General features: G+C 37.8%; 1 pseudogene; it reads right to left on the reverse strand.

The window, feature by feature from the left end:
• Positions 1-4912: 4912 nt before the first annotated feature.
• On the reverse strand, positions 4913-5050 carry LOC140616873 (thymosin beta-10-like; annotated as a pseudogene).
• Between the last annotated feature and the right edge of the window lie 275 nt (positions 5051-5325).

A 5325-nucleotide genomic window follows, 5' to 3' on the forward strand; every position in this document is an offset into this window, starting at 1 on the left:
CAGCTCTGCAGGATTCTGTTCACTAATGAAATTCAACTCCGTTCAGTTGGAAAACATTTACTGTGCTCTGGTGATGTACATTTTCGGTGTAATCCTAGGAAGATGTTTAAGACACACAGAAGCTACACAGTGACAGGAGATTAAATTTATTGGAGAGAAAGGGAATCTAAGAGAAGACAATCCAGAAGACAGGTTACTGATTGGGGTTTTGAAGAATGATTTTTTTCTTCAAGAAAGAAAAAATATTTTCAAATAAACAGGGAAAAGGTCATTTGAAAGAATGGAACACAGTAAAGGCATTTTTCAGATAGGTATTGCTGTGTTAACAAACCATCCCAAACTTAACGGCCAAAGATGATGGCAATAATTTGATTGTGAATCTAATTTGATCAGAGCTAGTCAGAGATGGCTTACCTCAGATAAAGCAGCTGCACCCTCGGGCAAGTGAATCCACTTTCATAATGGTTTATTCACAAATTGGTCCTGGCTGTAGGGTAGAAGCTCAACCTGACTGGGGGCCTTTACCTAGCTGCTTGGAGTTCTTTATAGCATGACAGCCTCGTGGCTGCTTTCAAGAGCTTGTTCATAGCACAAGAAGTTGTGTTACGTTTTATGATCTAGCCTAAGAAGTCATGTAGCTCACTTCTATCATAATCATATGGTTAATTAATTAATTAATTAATTAATTAATTTAAGAGAGAGAGGGAGAGGAAGAACACAGAGGGAGAGGGAGAAGCAGACTTCCTGCTGACTGGGGAGCCCAATGCAAGGCTCAGTCCCAGGATTCTGGGATCATGACCTAAGCTGAAAGCAGACGCTTAGCCTACTGAGCCACCCAGGTGCCCCACTTCTATTATAATCTTAAACTAATCCAGATTCAAGAATCAAGAACACAGGGGATCCCTGGGTGGCGCAGCGGTTTGGCGCCTGCCTTTGGCCCAGGGCGCGATCCTGGAGACCCGGGATCGAATCCCACATCGGGCTCCCGGTGCATGGAGCCTGCTTCTCCCTCTGCCTGTGTCTCAGCCTCTCTCTCTCTCTCTCTCTCTGTGACTATCATAAATAAATAAAAAATTAAAAAAAAGAATCAAGAACACAGATTCCACATATCAACTGGAAGTGTGTTAAGAAGATACTATTGTGAATGCCTTTGGAAAACATGATTTATTTTGGGCACGGAAGAGTGAAACACCATGGCTTGTTCAAGGGTTAGTTAATTATACAGGCATTTCTTCCTTCCTAAAACAGTAAGCAATAAAGACTTTTCTTTGTTTATGGAGGAGAAGTATTACCATATTAAGTCCAGCTAAGTAAATATCTACTTTGGGTCTCAATGTTTTATTTTTCAAATATTATGCTACTTTCTTTGCCTATAATCAGAGTGCTACCCCTCCACTCCCAGCTACATTGAGATGTAATTGACATATAATATTTTATAGGTGTAAGGTCTACAATGTGATGTTTTGATACACTACATATGGTGAAATGGTTACCACAGTAGAGTTAACATCTCATCCCCTCACAAAATTACTATTTTTTTGTGGTGAGAACATTTAATATCTACTGTCTTAGCAAATTTTAAGTATATAATACAGTACTGTTAACTACAATCAGTGTGCTGTGCATTGGATTTCTAGGACTTATTCATCTTAATGGGAATATTACACCCCTTGACTGACATCACCCTATTTCCCATACCCCATAGCCCCCTGGCAACCACCAGTTTACTTTTTGTTTCAATAAGTTCAGCATTTTTAGATTTCACATACAAGTGGAGTACACATACAGTATTTGCCTTTCTTTGTCTGACTCATTTCACTTAGCATAATGCTCTCAAGATTCATCCATGTTGTTGTAAATGGCAGGATTTCCTTCTTTCTCATGCCTAACCAATATTCCATTGTACATAGTATATCTGTCTATCTATCTCATGTCTTCTCTATCCATTCATCTATTGATGGACACTTAGTTTGTATCCATATCTTCTTGGCTCTTGTGAGCAATGCAACAATGAACATGGGAATACAGGTATCTCTTTGAGATCCTGATTTAATTTCATTTGGATATATACACCCAGAAGAGGAATTTCTGGACCATATGGTAGTTATATTTTTAATTTTTAAGGAACTTCCTTTTTTTAAAGATTTATTTATTTATTCATGAGAGACACAGAGAGAGAGGGGCAGAGACATAGGCTCCTCGCAGGGAGCCCGATGTGGGACTCGATCCCAGATCCCGGGATCACAACCTGAGCCAAAGGCAGGCCCTCAATCACTGAGCCACCCAGGCGTCCCACTTTTTGAGGAACTTCCATATTGTTTTCTGTAGTGGCTGTACCAATTTATATTCCTACCAACAGTGCAGAAGGATTCTCTTTCCTCCACATCCTTGACAACACTGCTTATCTTTTGTGTTTTTGATGATAGCCATTTTAGCGGGTATGAGGTGATAGCTCATTGTGGCTTTGATTTGCATTTTCTTGATGATTAGTGATGTTGAGCACTGTTTCATGTATCTGTTGGTCATTTGATGTCTTCTTTGAAAAATGTCTGTTTAGTTCCTCTGTTCATTTTTGTAAAATGTTGCTTTTTAAAAAATTTTTAGAAGTATTTTATTTATTTGAGAGAGAAAGAGAGAAAGCACATGCATAAGCAAGGGGGAGGGGCAAAGGAAGAGGGAGCACAAGACTCCCCACTGAGCAGGGAGCCCTATGCATGACTCAATCCCAGGACCCTAGGATCATGACCTGAGCCAAAGGCAGAAGCTTAACTGAACCATCCAGGCAACCCCCATCTGTTCATTTCTAAATTGGATTAATTTTTTTTTTTTTTTTTTTTTTTTTTTTGCTATTGAGTTGTATGAGCTCCTTATATATTTTGGATATTAACCCCTTATCAGATAGTTTGCAAGTATTTTCTACCATTCTGTAGGTTGATTTTTCATTTTGTTGATTGTTTCTTTTACTGGGAAGAGCTTTTTAGTTTGATATAGCCCCCATTTATTAACTGTTGCTTGCTTTTCATGTGCTTTTGGTGTAACATCCCAAAGTCATTGCCAAGACCAACGCCAAGTAGATTTTCCCTATTTTTATTTTAAGAATCTCATGGTCTTAAACTTTATATTGAAGTCTTTAAGCCATTAAGTTAAGTTCTATTAGTGGTGTGGGGTAGGGGTCCAATATCATTCTTCTGCGTGTGATGATCCAGTTTTCCCAACACCATTTATTGAAGAGAATATCCTTTTCCCACTGAATATTCTTGGCTTCTTTATCAAATGGTAATTGGCCGTATATGCAGGGTTTATATCTGGGCTCTTGATTCTGTTTAATGATTTATATGTCTATTTTTATGCTACTATCCTAATGTTTTGATTACTATAGCTTTGTATATAGTTTGAAACCAAAAAGTATGATGCCCTCTGCTTTGTTCTTTCTCAGAATTGCTTTGACTATTTGGGGGCTTTTTGTGGTTTCATATGAACTTTATGATTATTTTTTCCTATTTCTGTGTGCCATTGGACTTTTGATAAGGGTTGCATTGAATCTGTAGATAGCTTTGGGATAGTATGGACATTTTAACAATATTAATTCTTCCAAACCATGAATAATGGATATATCTACTTGTGTCATCTTCAATTTCTTTTATCAAGGCCTTGCAGTTTTCAATGTACAAATCTTTCACCTCCTTGGTTAAATTTATTCTTAAGTATTTTATTGTTTCTCTTTATTTCTTTTTCAGATATTTGTTGCTTTCTAGAAATACAACTGATTTCAGTATTTTGATTGTATCCTGTAACTTTACTGAGTTCATTGATTAGTTCCAACAGCTTTTTGGTGGAGTCTTTAGGGGTTTTCTACATATAACATCATATCCGCAACAGAGACCATTTTATTCTTTCCAATTTAGGTGCTTTTTATTTCTTTTTATTGTCTGCTCTAACTAGGACTTCTAGTATTATGTTGAATAGGAGTGATGAGAGTGAGTACCCTATTCTTGTTCTTGATCTTAGAGGAATAGCTTTCAACTTTTTATCTTTGAGTATGATGTTAGCTGTGGGTTTGTCATATATGGCCTTTATTATATTGAAGTGTGTTCCTTTTATACCCAAATTAGTGAGAGTTTTTATCATGAAGAGATGTTGTATTTTTGTGAAATACTCTTTCTGCATCTATTGAGGTTATCATATGATTTTTATCTTTTATTCTATTAATGTAGTTTATTACATTTATTGATTTGTATATATTGAACCCCCCTTGCATCACAGGGATAAATACCATTTGATCATGGTGTATGATCCCTTTATTAGACTGTTGAAAAATTTTCCATGTATATGCCGCACAGATTTTAGCCTGTGGTTTTCTTTTTTTGCAGTGTTCCCATACGGCTTTGGTATGGGGGGCAATGAAACTATCTGATCCTGTATGTTAGAAAGTTTTTGATTACAGATTCAATCTTCATACTTGTTATTGGTTTATTCAGATATTCTATTTTTTTAAATAATTCATTCTTGGTAGGTGGTATGTTTCTAAGAATTCATCAGTTTCTTCTAGGTCACCCAATTTGTTGTATAATTGTTTATAGTAGTCTCTTATGATCCTTTGTATTTTTGTGGTTTCAACTGTAATGTCTCATCTTTTCTTTCTTTCTTTTTTTTTGCCACAAGGTGTGTTTTATTTTCATTAATCATACAAATAATTTGCTATAATATTCCAGGACAAACTGGAGATTTGTCAGTCTAATGGGGGGGGGGGTGTCCCCTCAGAGACCCGCAAGGCCGGTGGCATTGGCACGGAGTGCCTGGGTTAACAGTGCAGCCTGTCGCTCGTGTCCATCCTGCAGGTGGCTCTTCTTCCTCCACATCACCACTGGGGTGTCTCGAGGATGATGCGGGTGGGGAGAGAATCCTCTAGGTTCTAGGAAATGTCACTCCGCTTCTCCTGCTCAATGGTCTCTTTGGTCGGCAGGGTGTTCTTCTCTTGCGTCTCCCTCCGTTTTCTTTAGCTTGGCCTTATGAAGCTGGCGATTTCCCCTATGTCTGGCTTGTCTGCCATTTTCTTCAAGCTATCCAAGGAGTTCTGCTGCGAGCCCGGCGCCTGCTGCTTCCACTCGCGTTGCTGCAGCAAGAGACCTCATCTTTTATTTCTGATCTTATTTATTTGAGTCTTCTTTTTTCTTAGTCTGCTTGTCAAATTAAAAAAAATTCCTTAAAAAACTAGTTTTTAGTTTTGTTGTTCTTTTCTATTGACTTCTGTTCTCTACTTCATTCACTTCCGCTCTGCTCATTATTTCCCTCCTGCTAACTGTGGATTAGCTTATTCTCCTTCTA

The sequence above is a fragment of the Canis lupus genome, chromosome 25 (assembly GCF_048164855.1).
Source record: "Canis lupus baileyi chromosome 25, mCanLup2.hap1, whole genome shotgun sequence".
Lineage (NCBI taxonomy): Eukaryota > Metazoa > Chordata > Mammalia > Carnivora > Canidae > Canis > Canis lupus.